Genomic DNA, 25,611 nt, shown 5'->3' with positions numbered 1-25,611 from the left:
CACAGCTAGCTGGGAGGGAGCCCGGGAAAAAGTCTAGAACTGCCTAAGAGGCAAGAGACCATTGTTTCGTGGTGCACGAGGAGAGGGGATTCAGAGGACAGCCTAAACAAGCTCCAGAGATGGGCACAAGCTGTGGCTACCAGCGCGGACACCAGAGACGGGCATGAGATGTGAAGGCTGCGGCTGCAGCCACCAAGAATCCCGTGTGCAAGCACAGGTCACTATCCACACCTCCCCTCATGGGAGCCTGTGCAGCCCGCCACTGCCAGGGTCCCGTGATCCAGGGACAACTTCCCCAGGAGAACACACAGTGCGCCTCAGGCTGTTGAAGTGTCACGCCAGCCTCTGCCACAAAAGGCTCGCCCCATATTCCAAATATAACTACCATACCCCTCCCTGCCCCAGGCCTGAGTGAGCCAGAGCCCCCTAATCAGTGGCTCCTTTAACCCTGTCTTGTCTGAGCAGGGAACAGACGCCCTCAGGTGACCTACACACAGAGGCGGGGCCAAATCCAAAGCTGAACCCCAGGAGCTGTGCGAATAAAGAAGACAAAGGGAAACCTCTCCCAGCAGCCTCAGAAGCAGTGGATTAAATCTCCACAGTCAACTTGATGTACACTGCATCTGTGGAATACCTGAATAGACAATGAATCATCCCAAATTGAGGAGGTGGACTTTGGGAGCAACTGTAGACTTGGGGTTTGCTTTCTGCAAGTAATTTGTTTCGAGTTTTATGTTTATTTTAGTTTAGTATTTAGAGCTTAATCATTGGTAGATTTCTTTATTGATCTGGTTCCTATCTTCCTTTTTTATATATATATATATGTTTTTTCCTTTTTCTCTTTTTGTGAGCATGTATGTGTATGCTTCTTTGTGTGATTTTGTCTGTATAACTTTGCTTTTACCATTTGTCCTACGGTTTTGCCTGTTCGTTTTCTGGGGGTTTTCTTTTGTATAGTTTTTAGTGCTTGCTGTCATTGGTGGATTTCTTTTTTGGATTGGTTGCTCTCTTCTTTTTTTCTTTTATTACTTTTATTATTTTTAATAACTTCTTTTATTTTAGTAACTTTTTTCTTTCTTTGTTTCTTTCTTTCTTTCTTTTCTCCCTTTTCTTCTGAACCGAGTGGCTGACAAGGTCTTAGTGCTCTGGCCAGGGCTCAGGCCTGAGCCTCTGAGGTGAGAGAGGCGAGTTCAGGACATTGGTCCACCAGAGACCTCCCAGCCTCACATGATATCAAATGGTGAAAAGTCTCCCAGAGATCTCCATCTCAATGCTAAGACCCAGCTCCACACAACAACCAGCAAGCTCTACTGCAGGACACCCTATGCCAAACAACTAACAAGACAGGAACACAACCCCACCCATTAGCAGAGAGGCTGCCTAAAATCATAATAAGGCCACCAACACCCCAGAACACACCACCAGATGTGGACCTGCCTGCCAGAAAGACAAGATCCAGCCTCATCTACCAGAACACAGGTACCAGTCCCCTCCACCAGGAAGCTTACACAACCCACTGAACCAACCTTAGCCACTGAGGACAGACACCAAAAACAATGGGAACTACAAACCTGCAGCCTGCGAAAAGGAGACCCCAAACACAGTAAGTTAAGCAAAATGAGAAGACAGAAAAACACACAGCAGATGAAGGAGCAAGATAAAAACCCACCAGATCTAAGAAATGAAGAGGAAACATGCAGTCTACATGAAAAAGAATTCTGAGCAATGACAGTAAAGATGATCCAAAATCTGAGAAATAGAATGGAGAAAATACAAGAAACATTTAACAAGGACCTAGAAGAACTAAAGAGCAAACAAACACTGATGACCAACACAATAAATGAAATTAAAAATTCTCTAGAAGGGATCAATAGCAGAATAACTGAGGCAGAAGAACGAATAAGTGACCTGGAAGATAAAATAGTGGAAATAACCACTGCAGAGCAGAATAGAGAAAAAAGAATGAAAAGAATTGAGAACAGTCTCAGAGACCTCTGGGACAACATTAAATGCACCAACATTCGAATTATAGGGGTCCCAGAAGAAGAAGAGAAAAAGAAAGGGACTGAGAAAATATTTGAAGAGATTATAGCTGAAAACTTCTCTAATATAGGAAAGAAAATAGTGAATCAAGTCCAGGAAGCACACAGATTCCCATGTAGGATAAATCCAAGGAGAAACACGCCAAAACACATATTAATCAAACTATCAGAAATTAGATACAAGGAAAAAATATTAATAGCAGCAAGGGAAAAGCAATAAATAACATACAAGGGAATCCCCATAAGGTTAACAGCTGATCTTTAGGCAGAAACTCTGCAAGCCAGAAGGGAGTGGCAGGACATATTTAAAGTAATGAAAGGGAAAAACCTCAAACGAAGATTACTCCACCGAGCAAGGATCTCATTCAGATTCAACGGAGAAATTAAAACCTTTACAGACAAGCAAAAGCTAAGAAAATTCAGCACCACCAAACCAGCTTTACAACAAATGCTAAAGGAACTACTCTAAGCAGGAAACACAAGAGAAGGGAAAGACCTACAATAACAAACCCAAAACAATTAAGAAAAAGGTAATACGAACATACATATCAATAACTACCTTAAATGTGAATGGATTAAAGCTCCAACCAAAAGACACAGACTGGCTAAATGGATACAAAAACAAAACCCGTATGTATGCTTATGCTATATACAAGAGACCCACTTCAGACCCAGGGACTCATACAGACTGAAAGTGAGGGGATGGAAAAAGATATTCCATGCAAATGGAAATCAAAAGAAAGCTGGAGGAGCAATTCTCATATCAGACAAAATAGACTTTAAAATAAAGACTATTACAAGAGACAAAGAAGGACAATACATAATTATCAAGTGATCAATCCAAGATGAAGATATAAAGATTCTAAATATTTATGCACCCAACATAGGACCACCTCAATACATAATGCAAATGCTAACAGCTATAAAAGAGGAAATCAACAGTAACAGAATAATAGTAGGTGACTTTAACACCGCACTTTCACCAATGGACAGATCAACCAAAATGAAAATAAATAAGGAAACACAAGCTTTAAATGACACATTAAACAAGATGAACTTAATTGATATTTGTAGGACATTCCATTCAAAAACAACAGAATACACTTTCTGCTCACAGCTCATGGATCATTCTCCAGGATAGATCATATCTTGGGTCATAAATCAAGCCTTGGTAAATTTAAGAAAATTGAAATTGTATCGAGTATCTTTTCCGACCACAACGCTATGGGACTAGGTATCAGTTACTGGAAAAAAACTGTAAAAAATACAAACACATGGAGGCTAAACAATACACTACTAAATAACCAGAGATCACTGAAGAAATCAAACAGGAAATCAAAAAATACCTAGAAACAAATGACAATGAAAACAGGATGACCCAAAACCTATGGGATGCAGCAAAAGCAGTTCTAAATGGGAAGTTTATAGCAACAATCTTAGCTCAAGAAACAAGAAACACCTAAAATAAACAATCTAACCTTACACCTAAAACAATTAGTGAAAGAAGAACAAAAAAACCCCAAAGTTAGCAGAAGGAAAGAAATCATAAAGATCAGATCAGAAATAAATGAAAAAGAAATGAAGGAAACGATGGCAAAGATCAATATAACTAAAAGCTGGTTCTTTGAGAAGATAAACAAAATTGATAAACCATTAGCCAGACTCATCAAGAAAAAAAGGGAGAAGACTCAAATCAATAGAATTAGAAATGAAAAAGGAGAAGTAACAACTGACACTGCAGAAATACAAAGGATCATGAGAGGTTACTACAAGCAACTCTATGCCAATAAAATGGAGCACCTGGAAGAAATGGACAAATTCTTAGAAAAGCACAACCTTCCAAGACTGAACCAAGAAGAGACAGAAAACACAAACAGACCAATCACAAGCCCTGAAACTGAAACTGTGATTTAAAATCTTCGAACAAACAAAAGCCCAGGACCAGACGGCTTCACAGTTGAATTCTATCAAACATTAAAGAAGAGCTAACATCCATACTTCTCAAACTTTTCCAAGATCTAGCAGAGGCAGGAACACTCCCAAACTCATTCTATGAGGCCACCATCACCCTGATACCAAAACCAGACAAAGATACTACCAAAAAAGAAAACTACACACCAATATCACTGATGAGCATAGATGCAAAAATCCTCAACAAATACTAGCAAACAGAATCCAACAGCACATTAAAGGGATCATACACCATGATCAAGTGGGGTTTATCCCAGGACTGCAAGGATTCTTCAATATGGAAAGTCAATCAGTGTGATACACCATATTAACCAAATGAAGGAGAAAAACCATATGGTCATCTTAAAAGATGCAGAAAAAGCTTTCAACAAAATTCAACACCCATTTTTCATAAAAACCCTCCAGAAAGTAGGCAGAGAGGAAACTTACCTCAACATAATAAAGGCTATATATTCGTGCCCCGGTCTGGGAAGAACCCACATGCCACGGAGCGGCTGGGCCCATGAGCCATGGCTGCTGAGCCTGCACGTCCGGAGCCTGTGCTCCGCAATGGGAGAGGCCACAACAGTGAGAGGCCCGCGTACCGCAAAACAAAAAAAAAAGAAGAAAAATAAAATAAAATAAAGGCTATGTATGACAAACCCACAGCCAGCACTGTTCTCAATGGTGAAAAACTGAAACCATTTCCACTAAGATCAGGAACAAGACAAGGTTGCCCACTCTCACCACTATTATTCAACACAGTTTTGGAAGTTTTAGGCACAGCAATCAGAGAACAAAAAGAAATAAAAGTAATCCAAACCGGAAAAGAAGAAGTAAAGCTGTCACTGTTTGCTGATGACATGATACTATACATAGAGAATCCTAAAGATGCCACCAGAAAACTACTAGGGCTAATCAATGAATTTGGTAATATAGCAGGATATAAAATTAATGCTCAGAAACCTCTTGCATTCCTATACACTAATGATGAAAAGTCTGAAAGAGAAATGAAGGAAACAGTCCCATTTACCATTGCAACAAAAAGAATAAAATACCTAGGAATAAACCTATCTAGGGAGACAAACGACCTGTATGCAGAAAACTATAAGACACTGATGAAAGAAATTAAAGATGATACCAACAGATGGAGGATATACCATGTTCTTGGATTGGAAGAATCAATATTGTGAAAATGACTATACTACCCAAAGCAATCTACAGATTCAATGCAATCCCTATCAAATTACCAATGGCATTTTTTACAGAACTAGAACAAAAAATCTTAAAATTTGTATGGAGACACAAAAGAGCCCGAATAGCCAAAGCAGTCTTGAGGGAAAAAAATGGAGCTGGAGCAATCAGACTCCCTGACTTCAGACTATACTACAAAGCTACAGTAATCAAGACAATATGGTACTGGCACAAAAACAGAAACACAGATCAATGGAACAAGATAGAAAGCCCAGAGATAAACCCACACACCTATGGTCCACTAATCTGTGACAAAGGAGGCAAGGATATACAATGGAGAAAAGACAGTCTCTTCAATAAGTGGTGCTGGGAAAACTGGACAGCTACATGTAAAAGAATGAAATTAGAACACTCCCTACACCATACACAAAAATAAACTCAAAATGGATTCGAGACCTAAATGTAAGACCGGACACTATAAAACTCTTAGAGGAAAACATAGGAAGAACACTCTATGACATAAATCACAGCAAGATCTTTTTTGATCCACCTCCTAGAGTAATGGAAACAAAAATAAACAAATGGGACCTAATGAAGCTTCAAAGCTTTTGCACAGCAAAGGAAACCATAAACAACACGAAAAGACAACCCTCACAATGGGAGAAATTACTTGGAAACGAAGCAACTGACAAAGGATTATTCTCTAAAATATACAAGCAGCTCATGCAGCTCAATATCAAAAAAACAAACAACCCAATCCAAGAATGGGCAGAAGACCTAAATAGACATTCTCCAGAGAAGATATACAGATTGCCAACAAACACATGAAAGGATGCTTAACATCACTAATCATTAGAGAAATGCAAATCAAAACTATAATGAGGGGCTTCCCTGGTGGCGCAGTGGTTGAGAGTCCGCCTGCTGATGCAGGGGACACGGGTTCGTGCCCCGGTCCGGGAAGATACCACATGCCGCGGAGCGGCTGGGCCCGTGAGCCATAGCTGCTGAGCCTGCACATCCGGAGCCTGTGCTCTGCAACGGGAGAGGCCACAGCAGTGAGAGGCCCACGTACACCAAAAAAACAAAACAAACAAACAAACAAAAAACTACAATGAGGTATCACCTCACACCAGTCAGAATGGCCGTCATCAAAAAATCTACGAACAATAAATGCTTGAGAGGGTGTGGAGAAAGGGAACGCTTTTGCACTGTTGGGTGGAATGTAAATTGATACAGCCACTATGGAGAACAGTATGGAGGTGCCTTAAAAACTAAAAATAGAACTACCATACCATACAGCAATCCCACTACTGGGCATATACCCTGAGAAAACCATAATTCAAAAAGAGTCATGTACCACAATGTTCATTGCAGCCCTATTTACAATAGCCAGGACATGAAGCAACCTAAGTGTCCATCAACAGATGAATGGATTAAGCAAATGTGGCACATATATACAATGGAGGATTACTCAGCCTCAAAAAGAAACGAAATTGAGTTATTTGCAGTTAGGTGGATGGACTTAGTGTCTGTCATACAGAGTGAAAACTAAGTCAGAAAGAGAAAAACAAATACTGTATGCTAACACATATATATGGAATCTAAAAAAAAGGTTCTGAAGAACCTAGGGGCAGGACAGGAATAAAGACGCAGACCTAGAGAACAGACTTGAGGACACAGGGAGGGGGAAGGGTAAGCTGGGACGAAGTGAGAGAGTGGCATGGACATATATACACTACCAAATGTAAAATAGATAGCTAGTGGGAGGCAGCCACATAGCACAGGGAGACAGCTCAGTGCTTTGAGTCCACCTAGAGGGGTGGGATAGGGAGGGTTGGAGGGAGGGAGATGCAAGAGGGAGGAGAAATGGGAATATCTGTATATGTATAGCTGATTTACTTTGTTGTATGGCAGAAACTAACACACCATTGCAGAGCAATTATACTCCAATAGATGTTAAAAAAAAAAAACTTTCACACACATTTATTTCCATATATGTACATCAGTTGCCTTAAATTCAATATACTGAAAACTAAACTTTTCTTTCTCATAAACCTGGTCCCTTTTCCAACCTTTCCTTCTCTTTCAATATCAGTACAATTAACCATATCACCATGTTACAGAAATGACCAAAATTCTTTCTCTACTTCACGCCTCTAAATAAAAGGTCACTGAATCACATGACTTACTTGCTTCTTAGTGTCCTCATTTGCAAAGTGAAGCAGTTAAACCAGTTGATCTAATGCCCCTTCTAGCTCAACTCTGTTACGATTTTAAGTCCTCCAAATTCTTGAATTCATTTGTCACTACCTTACTCTAGGCCAATGATTCTCAATCCTAGCAGTACATTAGAATCATCTGGGCGAATTTTCTAAAAAATCACCTATACCTAGTCCTTCTGGGGTCCAAAAATGAGTGTTATTTAAAGACCCCACGCTCCAGTGATTCTAAAGCCGCCAAAACTAAAAGCCACAAGTCTAAACCCTCAATATTGTCACTTCCAGATAAGGAATTTTTTTTTTTTTTTTGCAGATAAGGAAATTCAGTCTCAGAGAAGTGACAAGATTAGCTCAAGGTTTTTAACTAGTAAATGGACCAAGCTCTCTCTGATTCCAAAACTCACATTCTTTTCATTGTGCCAAAGAACAACTACTATTTATATACAATCTACACCAACTGATATAATGCTTGCTTTTATGTTGCTTTAAAAATGCTTTCTTTTTTCCCCCATATGTGTATGGTTGGTGTCTCTTAAAAGGTCACAGGTCAGAGATGTAGTCTTCTGATTTCCCCTATAGAAACTATGTCAGGATTGAGGATGTAATAAGTATTAAGTCTACATTTTTTAAATCCCTCATAAAGTAGTGATTGGGGCTTGCATTTGCAAAATACCAAGAAGAGATCTATTTATCTCTTGAAAACTGCTACCATAATTTAGGAATACTGTCAACTGATTGAGATGGAGAATCAGTGTGACACAAAGTTCAGGAGATAAGGACAATTCTTAACTTCAGAATTGTGGTGAATGGTGTTTTCCTATAGCTCTATAAACTCAAGCTACCAAACATCAGACCTTTAGTGAACAACCAAATCTTATGATTAGACACCTTAGCAATGATAATTCTGCAGAACAATCCAGTTAAAACAAAGAATTTCAGAAACTCACTGATGTCTATTTTCTGACCTACTTACTCCTACCTGAAAGTTTAGGCTAATCTTGACAAATCAACCTCTAAATTTCCTTTAGGCAGCTTAACCTTATTTCTGGCCTTAACTTTCTTCTCTAGGGAGAACAGAGGGTTCTGTGATGAGCTGCATCCTCCAACTCCAGTCCTTCCTAACTTGATTCCATGTTTCCCCACAGATGCTGCATGTGGTCCTTGTGGTCTTTGTGGTCAACGTGGTCTTTGTGAAGCATACAGTCAGCTAGCTGCCTGAATTGCTGAGAGCACCCAACCAACAATATCCTGCCAACTTACCTTTTACCACTCAGAAGATGACATTTATTCACTTGTACATCTTCAATTCACACCCCTCTACACACATCATTTACTCCAATGAACACATGTACTTCATGACCACCTAGCTTTTGACTTTTTCTTCCTTCAATGATTGAGGCCATTTTGCAGACCTGCTAACAATATCTAGCAATTGGTTTGTTTTACAACTTCATTTTGGTGAGTATAAAGTGATGCTATTGCAACAAAATACAGCATAATTTGAATAGTATCAAATGGTTTCATTACAGCACAAATCTGTCTCCTTTTTGTAGGCCTAGAGAACTAACTTATTTGCAATGATACTTAATGATAAACAAATAATCTAAATCTATTAGAACTTAGCCCAAGTTAGTAACACCTTTAACTTACAAAAGCAAAATACGCCTCAGTGTCTATCAGCCCCTACAACCGAGTAATCACTAGTAACAAATATACCAAAAATGCAGTATGTAAGGCAAAGACTGTACTTCTAAACTGACAGCCAACTTTTAAACACATTTCAGTACTAATAAGGAATTTTTTTAATTTATTGATTTTATTTTATTTATTTTTGGCTGCGTTGGGTCTTCATTGCTGCATGCGGGATTTCTCTAGTTGTAGTGAGCAGGGGCTACTCTTCGTTGCAATGTGTGGGCTTCTCATTGTGGTGGCTTCTCTTGTTGCGAAGCACAGGCTCTAGGCGCGCAGGCTTCAGTAGTTGTGGCATGCAGGCTCAGTAGTTGTGGCTCACGGGCTCTAGAGCACACGCTCAGTAGCTGTAGCACACGGGCTTAGTTGATCTGCAACATGTAGGATCTTCCTGGACCAGGGATCGAACCCGTGTCCAGGAGGATTCTTAACCACTGTGCTACCAGGGAAGTCCCAAGCAATTTTTTGAAAATTCTAGATGGCCTATGATAAGCCATCAATTGTAATAGATCACACAAGGTATATGACCTCTAAGTGGGAAATGAGAATGGCCTTCTTTATGGTTACTAATACTTCTGCTACTACTATGATTGCAGACTGTAAATTCCCTTAGGGTTCAAATGACTTCAGAATTTTGCCATAACTCTAAAATTCAGTAAATACAGACCACAAGAAGAAAAAAATCCTAATTTTGTGGCTGCATGTGCACAGCTAAGTGATATTTTAAAAGCAAATATAGGTTGCAAGTTAAAAGTTGAAAATTATAGTATATTGCAGTCACCAATGAATTGCCGGTCATTCTTTGCTTTATCAATTGCTTTATATTCTTCTTCTTTTTAATTATATGGTTTAAGGACATAAGTCTTGAATTTAGTAGCTTTGGGAGAAGACTTCTCACAGATACTGCACTCATACAATGCCCCCGCAAATATCATTATTGCATTCAATAGACTACGCATAGAATTTGCTATTTCAATTACTTGGCAAAATATTTTACTCTGTGCTATTTCTATTATATATCATGCTGGAGTCACAGGAATACAGAATAAAGGGGCATTTCAATGCTTAAAATGTAAAACAAATTATTCTGCTATCTAAAATAACATAACTGGACTTCCCTGGTGGTGCAGTGGTTAAGAATCTGCCTGCCAATGCAGGGGACACAGGTTCGAGCCCTGGTCCGGGAAGGTCCCACATGCAGTGGAGCAACTAAGCCCGTGTGCCACAACTATTGAGCCTGCACTCTAGAGCCCACGAGCCACAACTACTGAGCCCACGTGCCAGAACTACTGAAGCCCACGTGCCTAGAACCCATGCTCCACAACACAAGAAGCCACTGCAATGAGAAGTGTAGCCCTTCCTTCCACGCACCGCAAGGAAACGCAGACCCCGCTCACCACAACTAGAGAAAGCCCACACACGGCAACAAAGACCCAACGCAGCCAAAAAATAAAATTATTTGATTTAAAAAAAAAAAACTGAAGTGTGAAAGCAACTCCTACACTCATGTGGTAATAATTTGCAAAAGCTATCTTTTATTGGATTCTAGGTAATAACAACGACATGTTTTTGTACAACTACTCTTACAAAACAAATTTTTCACAGCATAACCTTTCAAGAAATCAGAATGCTTCAGATACTTTCCATTGTACAATATCAATCCAATAATTCAAATATCTGGTTTACAGGACTTAGTATACAAACTTTTTAAGATTACTATCAAAAGAAAAGCATTTCATCAGTTTTACTCCAATACAATTTAATGATTGTAAAAAGCCTCTTACATTTTACATCATAAAATTTCTTGTTTTCCTTTTTCTACATTTTCTTGTCCTGAGTAACAGAATTGATATGGGAGATTTTGTTGATGCTAATATGATATGAATTTGGTGTATGTAAGGAAAGATGTTTCAGTAGCATGACAGCCTTCACTATCGACTGACAATTCATTGGGCAAAATAATTTGTCTTTTGCAATAAACAATCTTCTACTATTTTCAAGATCCTTCACTTTGTATAATACTTCTGAATTGACGTAAGTCTATCCTTTCCTTCTCTTCTTCTACATTCCTGGCATTAGATAAGGGAAAGAGGGAACCTTGTCAGATTCTCTTTGACCTTACCTGACTTCCTGCACTACCATCATTCTTCTGTTAAGAAGCAATGTTGGGCTTCCCTGGTGGCACAGTGGTTAAGAATCTGCCTGCCCGTGCAGGGGACACAGGTTTGAGCCTTGGTCCGGGGAGATCCCACATGTCGCGGAGCAACTAAGCCCATGCACCACAACTACTGAGCCTGTGTTCTAGAGCCCGCATGCCACAACTACTGAAGCCCGTGTGCCTAGAGCCCATGCTCCACAACAAGAGAAGCCACTGCAATGAGAAGCCCACATACCGCAACGAAGAGTAGCCCCCACTCACCGCAACTAAAGAAAGCCCGCGCACAGCAGCAAGGACCCAATGAAGCCAAAAAATAATTAATTAATTAATTTTTTTTTAAAAAAGGAAGCAATGTTAACACACAGTCACAAATGGTACCTATGTGAGATAATGAATGTGTTAATTAGCTTATGGTAATCATTTCAAAATGTAAACATATATCAAACCATCACATGGTACACCTTAAATATATAGAGTTTTATTAGTCAATTATACCCCAATAAACCTGGAAAAAAGAAGCAATGTTAAGAAGAAGTACGTAAAAGTACTTAAAAGAGGAACCTGTTAACTTATCTACATCAGCCCTCATTAGCTACCAGCTTATTAATTTTATTTTTAAAAAATAACAATTACTTAACACTCCAACCTTTTGGGTCCTCTTGAAATAAGTGTTTTGGAAAGAAGCAAGTTGTGAATAAATTAATAACCTTAAGCCTATTATAGTAAAATTTCTGAAAATCAAAGTGAGAAAAATCTTAAAAGCAACTAGAAAAGGACAGACTACCTTCAAAGCAGTAATAGTTAGAACAACACAGCTAGCTTCTCAATAATAACTACAGAAACCAGAGGACTAACGGACTGATAGTTTCAAAGTGTTGAAAGAAAATAACTGCTAATCTAAAATTCTATACCCAGCAAAAATACCCTTCAAAAATGAACATAGGTAAAAAAGTCATTTCATTCCAGACAAAAAAAATCGAAAAACTTACCAGCAGACCCATACTCAAAGAAACAGTAAAGAGTGTTTTTTAGGGAGAAGAAAAACAATCTCAGATAAACACTTAAGGATTTAGAAAGGAAGAAGACTAGTAAAAAAAAAGTAAAAATGTAGACATATGTATATGTTATTGAATGTCCAAATTTTATAACTATTTCATGAATGTTTATTGTATCTACTTAGAACAGTACTGATATTTTTATTCATATTTTAAAGAAGAAGAAAAAAGTTGAGACATATCCAAAGTTAATTTGTTCAAAATCCTAAACGTAGCCTTGGCAATTTCAAGGAAAGAATCTTGGTCTATAGTCTCCCTACCAATGCATGTTGTTTCTGAAATCTATAATTAAGAAGTCAAAATAAAAAATTAAAATTAAGAATAAGCAGGTCAACTGAAGTAGAATATCCTGGGCTCACTAATGCTTTGGCATTGAGAAACTATTTTCTTGGTAGTGCATCTGTGAACTGGATATTTTCTGTTTGCCCTGCAAACTTTTTATCTGCTTCCAACCTGCTGTGTGCCAGAAGAAGCTAATCACTGCATCAAAGGATCTCTTTTCCTCTGGCTTCCAGTTGAGTTCGGCCAATGAGGATCACTGGCAAGAGACTGGAGACAGGGAGGAAAATGCGGTCAGGGTATTTATTTCCTCTGCTCCTTCCCTGCTAGGTCACCAAGCTTGGTTATGTCCCTCAACCTAAGACAACAGGGGCTGCCAGATGGCCCTCTCTTCAAGATCCAGTAACCAATCCCATCTTTTGTCCCTTCATATATAGGGATGATAATATTTCCCACTGTTGCTAGCCTCACCATCTCTTCATCATCCCTTGTTATTATCTCTTACTCTTCTTCATAACTCCTCTATCAATTACCCCATTTGAGTGTGCAATCTATTTGCCATCAAGACCCTGATCTATATAACTGCGTGCCAATATATAACATGGAAGGTAGTAAAAATAGAACAGACACTAAGAGTTCAGACTCTAAAGTCAGAAACAATTGGAACTGGATCCCTGCTTCAAAACTGTGTGGCTTTGGAGAGTATGCTAACATCTCTAAGCCTCTGTTATCTCATCTGTAAAATTAAAAAGTAATACTAGTACTTGCTTCAAAAATTGTTGTTTGGTGTGAATTATTTAATGTAAAGAGGTTAACCCAAGTGCCTGGTTAACCAAGTAAGGGCTTAATAAGTATTAAATAATTATTATTTTTATCATTATTATTATTGATTACCACTATCTGCTTCACAGGTATGGTATAAAATTGACAACATGATTGTAATTCTGGAATAAATATATCCATCTCATTCCAGCTTCTTATTTTGATTAATATTTAATACATCAAGCTTCATACCAGAAAACCATGTCAAAGAGGCAAACTATACCTTTTACAATATGCTACTTTGCCTACCACTAGATTAAAATGCAACTAGTATGGATACTTTTTTCAGGCTATGTAAATGAGCCTGTACATTTTAGAAGTGAGCATTAGCACAATAAGTGGTTCTGCTCCAGTCAACATTACTGGAAAAAAAATAGTGCCATAAATCAGCTGAATCTTATTTCAGCTGGCTCAAGACTTAAAGTAAACTCTAATTGGGTCAAGTCAAAGCAAATCATTTCAGTACATCATATACTTACATAACTGCCCTGAACCAAAAAAAAAGGATATATTAGATAGAAGTTGAATGTATGCTTGTGATCAAAAATGCCCAAGAATAATAGCAGTAATTAAGAACTAAAACCAAGAACAGATGAAAGAGAAGATAAGGACCAAAATATAGTACCCATCCTTCAAGTTTAACATTGTGACTAAAAGTGTTAGTATGCATGCATCTGTGAGTAAAAAGACCAAATACAGCCAGCAATACTAAAGCTGGGCGCACGATAGCTAGATTGGTTGCATGTCCTTTGGAAAACAACTGCAGCTGCTGCCTGCAGGGTCTGCATAATAACAATATATTTGGCAGCACTATACAGATAACCATCTTCCAAATTTTCTCTATGTATCAACAACAATAAAAGACTGCTGACTGTTATTTAAACCACAAAGCAAAATATTTTTTTCTAGTTTGATTATGGTACTGGTTCAATAGGTAGAAAAAGAAAAGTACAACTTGTTCCTTTGTACTGCGTCAAGGTACCAGTTCAACATGGATTCCATGTGGACTCCAGTTCAAGTCCTTGATCTTAGAAACCATAACGAGCTGCCTTCCTGAATCAAATTCCTCTAAGAAACACAATTTCCAAATCCCTGTGATTTGAACTCTTTGAACTTGATGCAATCCAGCAAACAGAAGAGGCTAAAACAAAACTCTGCACACATGTGGGCACTAAATGATGTTGCTGACTCAGTGACCCATTACATAATATTTACTAGGAAATATCTGTTTTGCCTAGCTTTCCTATCTTGGGCCCAATCTTCTAAGAGAGATATAATTCACAGACAACTGTATCCCTGCAAGGAATTTAACTCAATAACTAGAGAGTTATAGGCTCTCTAAGGAAAACAATCGTCAAAGTGAGCAAATTGGCAAATGCACCAAATCTAATAATAGTGTTGGCTGAAACATATATAGTAGTGTTATTAGTACTTGTATTAACTTATTCAATCCTCATAACAACCCCACGTGGTACGTATTTAAATTCTCTGCACCCCATTTTACAGAAAGAGGGTCTGAGGCACAGAGAATTTAAATACCTTGCCCAAGGTCTCATAGTTAGTAAGCTAGTGAGCATGTGGTCCAGGGTCCTCTGCTTTAACCATTACGATATCTTAACAGTAAAAATATGGCTTTTAAAAATATTCCTGAACCGTGACATTACTGAACTGATTAAGGTTCTTCTAAAGCTCTGGTCTCTCCTATCTCTTCTATTTATTTTCATATTAACAATTCAAAGCCTAGATTTTCAAACAAATAAGAGAACTGAGCATATCTCTCCTAAAATAAGAAGGCTATCTCAAGATTTCTAAACAATGAAATTTCAGAAGGTTCTCTATGGTAAAAATGTAGAGGATTGAAAAACTGACTTTGATAACTATTTATAAGGTACCCAATTATTCAATAAGTTTTCAATAACATGATGGTGTTTGGATATAACAAAATTGATTCTGCTTGATGTTTAAAGAGAAGCATTCTAGATGTAGAGAACAGACATATGGATACCAAGGAGGGAAGGGAGGGTGGGATGAACTGAAAGATTGGAATTGACATATATACACTACTATGTATAAAATAGATAACTAATGAGAACCTACTGTATACCACAGGGAACTCTACTCAATGCTCTGCAGTGACCTAAATGGGAAGGAAATCCAAAAAATGAGGGGATATATGTATATGTATAGCTGATTCACTTTGTTGTACAGCAGAAATTAACAAAACATTGTAAAGCAACCATATTCCAATAAAAATTAATTTTAAAAATATTTTTTAAAAAATAAATAAAAAATAAAGAGAAGCATCCTTTCATGATTTTGAATGTACTATTTTGCCAGCCCAACTAGAACTTACTAAATATATTATCAAATGCCTGTTTTTAACTGCTTCTGTTCCTAAATAGAACATAACCAACTGAATTCCAGGAGTCAGGTGCATCGGTAGTATTGTGAAACATATATTTTGTTGCACACTTTATTTTACAAAAAGGTAGAAAGCATATGCCTAAGAAAGGATCTATTCCTTCTTGCTTCTCTGCTTCTTAATTCCTCTGTCACTTCCAGATTACTATATCTGTTGCCAGAATCACCTAAGTGTAATTGGTAAAATGCATCTTCTAGTTTTAGATTCTGAAATCTGTAAGCCAAGTCACCTATGCCTAAAGACCAATCAATAGTTACAATTTCTTAGAGAATTACTTCTTTACATTCTTTAGTCATATAGACACGTTCTTCCCTTCACAAGTACATACTTTACAGTATGTTCTAACACAACTGGTTTATGTATTCAGAACAGTGATATTCGTTGCAATGATTGTTTCACACTAAAACAAAGCTGATGCCTACTCAGTACGTTCATAGGAGCAAGGATTCATAGGAGAAAAATCAACCAACTGAGATACCCACTGAATTCTGAAATAATTCACAACAGGTCATCTCCTAGAGTCATAAGTTTTTCATTTCTACATGTTCTTTTACTCTGTCTTGTTTTCTAAGGCTTACATCCCAGAAAATCAGTATGTTTTCCGTTTCATGTCAACAATGACTCTTTTTAAAGGTCTTTTCTATATCCGAGGCTGAAGTATACTTCCACTGAAATTTTCTTTTTTATTCTGCAACGCTTGAAGATAACCAGGCACAGAAAGACAAAAACTTTCCTTTGAAGAGTAAATGTTACTGGCACTTGGTCTTTTTCTCTCTTTTTTTTTTTTCCTGTTGTTTGTAACAAAAGTACTAAGTTCTAAGATTCAAGATACACTGTTGAATTCTATCTGGTATCCTATTCTAAAAAAACCACAATTGGAGGTAAAAAATTAATTCTGAACAAATTTGCTTCAGGGTACCTGCAGGGTCCATAGACCTTTCATCTTCACATACCAAGAGCGTTTATTCACCCCTGATGGAAAGAAATGCAGGTTTGGGAAGTCAAAGGTTAGTCAATGGAGGAGAAAAATGGGGTAGAATCTCTCAAGATGACGGAAGAAAGTAGTGACACCATCAAGTGTTTTCCCTGGCAAGCTGAGAGAACTGCTAAGTTTGGGTCAGATGTCTAATTTAAGTAGGAGTCCCATCTTGCTCTTTTTAGATTACCAAAATCTCAACAAAGTAAGTGATCATTCCAACTTAAAGATTTACCAAATTACAAACCCAAAATGAAAGCATGCCAAATAATGCAATTTCTGAATAATAATTGCTTTAAATTAATTGGGTGTCACATTTGTTTATAATATCAATAAAATTTTATCAAATGTCATCTAGTCACAAATTAAGTTCTGATGATATAGTATTTTTAATATATGGTATATAATATTTTCCACAGTTCTATAATTTATAAGTACCAGTCAATTCCAAGGTATGTTCAGACAGCTACTATCAAGAGTCACTAATAATATTATTTTCTGGGTTATTTTGTCAACAGTATGGTTAAACATTGATTGGTGTGGTGATTAAATCACATTGCAATGTATTTTCAGAAATTTTTTTCTTCATTTCTCTGCCTACTACAGGTTTTAAATACTCACATATTTTCTTCAAAGTCAGTGTCTTCTGAAATAGAAAGTCTAGACTTTCCTTTATAACTTGTAAGTGGCTGGAGGAAAATATAGACATTCAAAAAGACAAGGAAATATTAGAAATGTAATTAAGAAGTAAAGGCAGAAAACTTGCTCAAGCCTCTTAGATAGCCTCATCCACCAGAGGGCAGACAGCAGAAGCAAGAAGAACTACAATCCTGCAGCCTGTGGAACAAAAACCACATTCACAGAAAGACAGACAAGATGAAAAGGCAGAGGGCTATGTACCAGATGAAGGAACAAGATAAAATCCCAGAAGAACAACTAAATGAAGTGGAGATAGGCAACCTTCCAGAAAAAAAATTCAGAATAATGATAGTGAAGATGATCCAGGACCTCAGAAAAAGAATGGAGGCAAAGATCAAGAAGATGCAAGAAATGTTTAACAAAGACCTAGAAGAATTAAAGAACAAACAAACAGAGATGAACAATACAAGAACTGAAATGAAAAATACACTAGAAGGAATCAATAGCAGAATAACTGAGGCGGAAGAATGAATAACTGACCTGGAAGACAGAATGGTGGAATTCACGACTGCAAAACAGAATAAAGAAAAAGGAATGAAAAGAAATGAAGACAGCCTAAGAGACTGCTGGGACAACATTAAATGCAACAACATTTGCATTATAGGGGACCCAGAAGGAAAAGAGAGAAAGGACCCAAGAAAATATTTGAAGAGATTATAGTAGAAAACTTCCCTAACATGGGAAAGGAATTAGCCACCCAAGTCCAGGAAGCGCAGAGAGTCCCATACAGGATAAACCCAAGGAGAAACATGCCGAGACACACAGTAATCAAACTGGAAAAAAATAAAGACAAAGAAAAATTATTGAAAGCAGCAAGGGAAAAACGACAAATAACACACAAGGGAATTCCCATAAGGTTAACAGCTGATTTCTCAGCACAAACTCTACAAGCCAGAGGGAGTGGCATGATATACTTAAAGTGATGAAAGGCAAGAACCTACAACCAAGATTACTCTACCCGACAAGGATCTCATTCAGATTCGATGGAGAAATCGAAAGCTTTACAGACAAGCAAAAGCTAAGAGGATTCAGCACCACCAAACCAGCTCTATAACAAATGGTAAAGGAACTTCTCTAGGTGGGAAACACAAGAGAAGAAAAGGACCTACAAAAACAAACCCAAAACAATTAAGAAAATGGTGATAGGAACATACATATCGATAATTACCTTAAATGTGAATGGATTAAATGCTCCAAACAAATGACACAGACTCACTGAATGGATACAAAAACAAGACCCATATATATGCTGTCTACAAGAGACCCACTTCAGACCTAGAAACACATACAGACTGAAAGTGAGGGGATGGAAAAAGATATTCCATGCAAATGGAAATCAAAAGAAAGCTGGAGTAGCAATATTCATATCAGATAAAATAGACTTTAAAATAAAGAATGTCACAAGAAACAAGGAAGGACACTACATAATAATCAAGGGATCAATCCAAGAAGAAGATATAACAATTATAAATATATATGCACCCAACATAGTAGCACCTCAATACATAAAGCAAATGCTAACAGCTATAAAATAGGAAATCGACAGTAACACAATAATAATGGGGGACTTTAACACCTCACTTACACCAATGGACAGATCACCCAAAATGAAAATAAATAAGGAAACAGAAGCTTTAAATGACACAATAGACCAGATAGATTTAATTGATATTTATAGGACATTCCATCCAAAAACAGCAGATTACACTTTCTTCTCAAGTGCACATGGAACATTCTCCAGGATAGATCACATCTTGGGTCACAAATCAAGCCTCAGTAAATTTAAGAAAATTGAAATCATATCAAGCATCTTTTCTTACCACAACACTGTGAGATTAGAAATGAATTACAGGGAAAAAAACATACAAAACACAAACATATGGAGGCTAAACAATACGTGACTAAATAACTAAGAGATCACATTAGAAATCAAAGAGGAAATCAAAAAATACCTAGAGACAAATGACAATGAAAACACGACGATCCAAAACCTATGGGATGCAGCAAAAGCAGTTATAAAAGGGAAGTTTATAGCTACACAAGCCTACCTCAAGAAACAAGAAAAATCTCAAATAAGCAATCTAACCTTACACTTAAAGGAACTAGAGAAAGAAGAACAAACAAAACCCAAAGTTAGCAGAAGGAAAGAAATCATAAAGATCAGAGCAGAAATAAATGAAATAGAAACAAAGAAAACAATAGCAAAGAGCCATAAAACTAAAAGCTTGTTCTTTGAGAAGATAAACAAAATTGATAAACCATTAGCCAGACTCATCAAGAAAAAGAGGGAGAGGATTCAAATCAATAAAATTAGAAATGAAAAAGGAGAAGTTACAACAGACACCGCAGAAATACAAAGCATCCTAAGAGACTACTACAAGCAACTCTATGTCAATAAAATGGACAACCTGGAAGAAATGGACAAATTCTTAGAAAGGTATAACCTGCCAACACTGAACGAGGAAGAAATAGAAAATATGACCAGCCAATCACAGGTAATGAAATTGAAACTGTGATTAAAAATCTTCCAACAAACAAAAGTACAGGACCAGATGGCTTCACAGGTGAATTCTATCAAACATTTAGAGAAGAGCTAACACCCATCCTTCTCAAACTCTTCCAAGATCTAGCAGAGGGAGGAACACACCCAAACTCATTCTATGAGGCTACCATTACCCTGATACCAAAACCAGACAAAGATACTACAAAAAAGAAAATTACAGACCAATATCACTGATGAATATAGATGCAAAAATCCTCAACAAAATACTAGCAAACAGAGTCCAACACCACATTAAAAGGATCATACACCATGACCAAGTGGGATTTATCCCAGGGATGCAAGGATTCTTCAATATATGCAAATCAATCCACGTGATATACCATATTAACAAACGGAAGAATAAAAACCATATGATCATCTCAACAGATGCAAAAAAAGCTTTTCACAAAATTCAACACCCATTTATGATAAAAACTCTCCAGAAAGTGGGCATAGAGGGAACATACCTCAACATAATAAAGGCCATATATGACAAACCCACAGCAAACATCATTCTCAATGGTGAAAAACTGAAAGCATTTCCTCTAAGATCAGGAACAAAACAAGGATGTCCACTCTCACCACTATTATTCAACATAGTTTTGGAAGTCCTAGCCATGGCAATCAGAGAAGGAAAAGAAATAAAAGGAAGCCAAACTGGAAAAGAAGTAGTAAAACTGTCACTGTTTGCAGATGACATGATACTATACATAGAGAATCCTAAAGATGCTACCGGAAAACTACTAGAGCTAATCAATGAATTTGGTAAAGTTGCAGGATACAAAATGAATGCACAGAAACCTCTAGCATTCCTATACACTAATGATGAAAAATCTGAAAGATTAATGAAGCAAACACTCCCATTTACCATTGCAACAAAAAGAAAGAATACCTAGGAATAAACCTACCTAGGGAGACAAAAGACCTGTATGCAGAAAACTATAAGAAACTGATGAAAGAAATTAAAGATGATACCAACAGATGGAGAGATATACCATGTTCTTGGAAGAATCAATATTGTAAAAATGACTATACTACCCAAAGCAATCTACAGATTCAATGCAATCCCTATCGAATTACCAATGGCATTTTTTACAGAACTAGAACAAAAAAATCTTAAAATTTGTATGGAGACACAAAAGAGCCCAAATAGCCAAAGCAGTCTTGATGGAAAAAAATGGAGCTAGAGGAATCAGACTCCCTGACTTCAGACTATACTACAAAGCTACAGTAATCAAGACAATATGGTACTGGCACAAAAACAGAAACACAGATCAATGGAACAAGATAGAAAGCCCAGAGGTAAACCCACACACCTATGGTCCACTAATCTATGACAAAGGAGGCAGGGATATACAATGGAGAAGACAGTTTCTTCAATAAGTGGTGCTGGGAAAATTGGACAGCTACATGTAAAAGAATGAAATTAGAACACTCCCTAACACCATACAGAAAAATAAACTCAAAATGGATTCGAGACCTAAATGTAAGACTGAACACTATAAAACTCTTAGAGGAAAACATAGGAAGAACACTCTTTGACATAAATCACAGCAAGATCTTTTTTGACCCACCTCCTACAGAAATGGAAATAAAAACAAAAATAAACAAATGGGACCTAATGGGACTTAAAAGCTTTTGTACAGCAAAGGAAACCATAAACAAGACGAAAAGACAACCCTCAGAATGGGAGAAAATATTTGCAAACCAATCAACAGACAAAGGATTAATCTCCAAAATATATAAACAGCTCATGCAGCTCAATATTAAAAAAATAAACAACCCAATCCAAAAATGGGCAGAAGACCTAAATAGACATTTCTCCAAAGAAGACATACAGATGGCCAAGATGCACATGAAAAGCTGCTCAACATCACTAATTATTAGAGAAATGCAAATCAAAACTACAATGAGGTATCACCTCACACCAGTTAGAATGGGCATCATCAGAAAATCTACAAACAACAAATGCTGGAGAGGAAGTGGAGAAAAGGGAACCCTCTTGCACTGTTGGTAGGAATGTAAAAAGATACAGCTACTATGGAGAACAGTATGGAGGTTCCTTAAAAAACTAAAAATAGAATTACCAGATTATCCAGCAATCCCACTACTGGGCATATACCCTCAGAAAACCATAATTCAAAAAGACACATGCACCCCAATGTTCACTGCAGCACTATTTACAATAGCCAGGTCATGGAAGCAACCTACATGCCCACTGACAGACGAATGGATAAAGAAGATGTGGTACATATATACAATGGAATATTACTCCGCCATAAAAGGGAACGAAATTGGTTCATTTTTTGAGACGTGGATGGATCCAGAGACTGTCATACAGAGTGAAATAAGTCAGAAAGAGAAAAACAAATATCGTATATTAACGCATATATGTGGAACCTAGGAAAATGGTACAGATGAACCAGTTTGCAGGGCAGAAATAGAGACACAGATGTAGAGAACAGTCCTATGGTCACCAAGCGGGGAAAGCGGCAGCGGGTGGGGATGGTGGTGTGATAAATTGGGCGATTGGGATTGACATATATACATTGATGTGTATAAAATTGATGACTAAGGGCTTCCCTGGTGGCGCAGTGGTTGAGAGTCTGCCTGCCAGTGCAGGGGACACGGGTTCATGCCCTGGTCTGGGAAGATCCCACATGCCGCAGAGCGGCTGGGCCCGTGAGCCACGGCCGCTGAGCCTGCGCGTCCGGAGCCTGTGCTCCGCAACAGGAGAGGCCACAACAGTGAGAGGCCCGCGTATCACCAAAAAAAAAAAAAAAAAAAAAAAAAATGATGACTAATAAGAACCTGCTATATAAAAATATAAATAAAATAAAATTCAAAAAAAAGACAAATACTGTATGTTACCACTTATGTGGAATCTAAAAAATAAAACGAATGAATATAACAAAACAGAAACAAACTCACAGATACAGAGAACTAATTAGTGGTTGGTTACCAGTGAGGAGAAGAATGGGGGAAGGGCAAGATGGGGTAGGTGATTAAAAGGAGCCAACTATTATGTATAAAATAAGTAAGCTACAAGGATATAATGGGCCTTCCCTGGCAGTCCAGTGGTTAAGCCACCTCACTCTCAATGCATGGGGCATGGGTTTGATCCCTGGTCAGGGAACTAAGAGCCCACATTCTGCCCAGTGTGGTCAAAAAAAAAAAAGGAGTAAAAGCAAAACTAATGTTTAAAATTTAGGTATCACATAAAATTTTGGTCCTTTTAAAATATATATTTCTTAATTTTGCCCACTTCATTGCATTTTTAAACAATTAAAAATTTAACTATATAGTCTGTAATCTTTAAGCTTCCATTATAAAAATGCTTTTTGATCATTTCCCATTTCAAACCTAAAATTAAATAACAAAAGCTGTGTACGAATAACATTAAGAAAATGATATGAGTAGAAAAATATGGGGAAATCCTCCATCATGGTTAAAAATTTTACTCTTAAAAATCAATGGCAATTCATCTCTCTCTCTTATTAATTAGGGAGAAACAAACCTCTCTGAACTTCTGCCTCTTTGATTCGATTTTAGATCCAACATCACTTAAGTACAAATCCCAACACTACTTGCTTTAAAGGTAGACTACATAACATCTTTGTATATCCTTTAATCTACAACCATATTTCAAATATTCAATATGCCCACTCAGGTGGTACCTAAGTAAAAGACTAACTAAAAGATTATACTGGTCTCATTCTAACAATAGACATATTAAGTTATTTCCATCTACAGCAAACTCTACTTAGGAAAGAAGAGACTATTTGAAAAAGTCTTAGACAAAATAAATGTATCATCAAGAAAATCATTTGAAATAAAGCACAGAGTATCACAGAATAGCTTTATTTTTTATTGTGTCATTTACATAGATGAACACTAAAAGCAACCATCTGAGTTTTTAGATGAATAGGTAATTACCTAGAAAATCAAATTTTGCTTCATGAATATAAATTCATTTTTAATGTTCATCATGTTTAGGCTTTTCTAAAACAAGCATGACTATGATAACATAAAAGCTTCTAAATGTGATTTACTTAGTAAGGACATAACTCTAAGGTATCACATTAAAGTTGCCACTTACAGCTCGGGTATCCAGCAGCTAAAAGGGTCAGCTGCATTACTGAAAGTGAGAGGGCAGATGCTGCCTATTAATGCCCACTGCCTTAAATCAATAGCAGCCTCCAGCCAAGGCCTGCTTCTCCCTCCCCTCTCCAGAAAGCCACACACATCCCACCAAATGTGAAGGGGAGGAAAGATAAAAATGTGAATACGTACATACATATATACATACATACATACATGAAAGTGTTTTGTGTGTGGGAGGGGAGGGGATTGCTGTTGATGACAATAGTAAACATCTCCAAATGGAAAGATATTTAGAAGTAGTCTTATTGCTACTAGCTGGCCAGATCAGAGTTAAACAGCCTCGTATAATACAGAATAAATACTACACCTGCAGTGGCTTCTAAAAATATATATATTAAACTAAGATTCACAGTCTACTGCTTCTGTGCTTTTAGTTCATAGGTTTCAGGCCACTCAGAAAGAAAGGGAGAAAATGTCTTTAATACCCCCCCAACATTAGGGCAATGTAACTCATGCTCCACTGAGAAATGAAGTAGCATAAAAATATTTCTAGCAGTTACATTGAAGCCACACATAAAAGTTTGTTCAATCTCTTCATATAGGAAAAAACTTAAGTCTCCCAGAAACAGAAGGTGATGTACTTAACAGAAAATAAAAGTAGCTATTGGGGGGGATTAAGTATATTACTCATTAATAATTACAGAAATTAAAAGTATATGAATCACAATGGCCCAGTGGTCTACAGACATAGGTTTTTATCTATTGGTTAAACAAGACACATTATTATTTAAACACACAGAAAAGAGAAAATGGAAAAAAACATAGATAATACACGGCACTCAGTCTTTGCTATCCTACAAGACAGTGAATTTTATCATAAATTTTCTTTACTTAACACTGTTTCGTAGATGATATTATGTGACCTCAAGAAACAATATTTCATGGGTTTCCCTGGCAGTCCAGTGGTTAACATTCTGTGCTTCCACTGCAGGGGGCGAGGGTTCAATCCCTGGTTGGGGAACTAAGATCCCACATGCTGTGCAGCATGGCCAAAAAAATAAAAAATAATAAACAATATTTCAATAGAAACAACAGAAGTTTGCATTATAAGGTATGAAGTTGTTCAGTGCCTAGGTAGAAATATACTCTGACCTACGTTGACTCATCTCCTCTCTTATGACAAATTACAGATCCCTTTTTTCTTTTGCCCATGAGTCCTCTGCTTGCCCATTTCATCATTGGGTGAAAAAAGTCAAAAAGGGGGTGGGATAGGGAGGGTGGGAGGGAGGGAGACGCAAGAGGGAAGACATATGGGAACATATGTATATGTATAACTGATTCACTTTGTTATAAAGCAGAAACTAACACACCATTGTAAAGCAATTATACCCCAATAAAGATGTTTAAAAAAAAAAAAAGAAAGAAAAAAAAAAGAATAAAACAAATTCTGATAAATTAAA

The 25,611-nt window shown here is 37.2% G+C and overlaps 1 protein-coding gene across 2 annotated transcripts in view; it reads right to left on the bottom strand.

Annotated features, from left to right (window-relative positions):
• BBS9 (Bardet-Biedl syndrome 9) overlaps nt 1-25,611 on the bottom strand; it is a 447,702-nt gene that overhangs the window by 286,094 nt on the left and 135,997 nt on the right. The gene's annotated exons all lie outside the window — the stretch shown is intronic.

Source organism: Delphinus delphis, chromosome 9 (genome assembly GCF_949987515.2).
Source record: "Delphinus delphis chromosome 9, mDelDel1.2, whole genome shotgun sequence".
NCBI lineage: Eukaryota > Metazoa > Chordata > Mammalia > Artiodactyla > Delphinidae > Delphinus > Delphinus delphis.
This window is presented reverse-complemented; position numbering and strand designations above follow the sequence as displayed.